At 45.3% G+C, this 1,037-nt stretch overlaps 1 non-coding gene across 1 annotated transcript; it reads right to left on the bottom strand.

Moving 5' to 3' along the window:
* Positions 1–210: 210 nt before the first annotated feature.
* On the bottom strand, positions 211–317 carry LOC141681815 (small nucleolar RNA R71). Its single transcript, XR_012559239.1, has one exon. It is a non-coding gene; the product is annotated as a small nucleolar RNA R71 (small nucleolar RNA).
* Positions 318–1,037: the final 720 nt, after the last annotated feature.

Genomic DNA, 1,037 nt, shown 5'->3' with positions numbered 1-1,037 from the left:
AACATGCACATAAGGAATTTTGTCGAGATCTGCAGCACTTTTAAGTATAATGGCGTGACTGATGAGGCTATCAAGTTGAGGCTTTTCCCATTCTCACTGAGCGATAAGGCTAAAGACTGGTTACATTCTGAACCAGCTGGGTCCATCACTACGTGGCAAGATCTTGCGCAAAAGTTTCTGGTGAAGTTTTATCCAATGGCAAAGACTGCTGCTATGAGGAGTGCTCTTACTCAATTTGCGCAGCAACCTACAGAATCTATGTGCGAGGCTTGGGAACGCTACAAGGAAATGTTGAGAAAATGTCCATATCATGGAATGCCGGATTGGACGGTGATCACTGGTTTCTATAATGGTTTGGGGGCCCAATCTCGGCCCATGCTCGATGCAGCAACTGGAGGCGCCTTATGGGCTAAAAGCTATACTGAGGCGTATAATCTTATAGAGACGATGGCTGTAAATGAGCATCAAAACCCAACTCAGAGGATGACGTCGGGCAAGGTAGCAGGTATTCTGGAAGTTGATGCAGCCACCGCTATTGCAGCCCAGCTCCAAGCGCTATCAATGAAGGTTGATTCTCTGGCTACGTATGGAGTTAATCAAATAGTTATGGTTTGTGAGCTTTGTGCAGGTTCTCATGCTACGGATCAGTGTTCTCTTGTCAACGAATCTGTTCAGTATGTGAATAATTATCAGTGACAACAGCAGCCTGTGCCAGCGACCTATCATCCTAATAACAGAAATCATCCAAATTTCAGCTGGGGGAATAATCAGAATGCTATTCAGCCACCATATCAGCAAGGAGTGAGTAAATAGTTTAACCCACCTGGATTCCAGCAACCACAGTAGTATGCTACAAGGCAATCATATCCTCAACAGGGAAGTGCAGCTGCACCTACTAGTGCTGATTTTGAGGAACTTAAGCTGTTGTGCAAGAGTCAGGCGGTTTCTATCAAGACCTTGGAAAATCAAATTGGTCAATTAGCCAATGCAGTGCTCAATCGTCAACCTGGCATTCTTCCCAGTGACACGGAAGTACC

The sequence above is a fragment of the Apium graveolens genome, chromosome 8, assembly GCF_009905375.1.
Source record: "Apium graveolens cultivar Ventura chromosome 8, ASM990537v1, whole genome shotgun sequence".
Classification (NCBI taxonomy): domain Eukaryota; kingdom Viridiplantae; phylum Streptophyta; class Magnoliopsida; order Apiales; family Apiaceae; genus Apium; species Apium graveolens.
The sequence above is the reverse complement of the archived record's forward strand: the minus strand, read 5'-3'. Positions and strand labels throughout refer to the sequence as shown.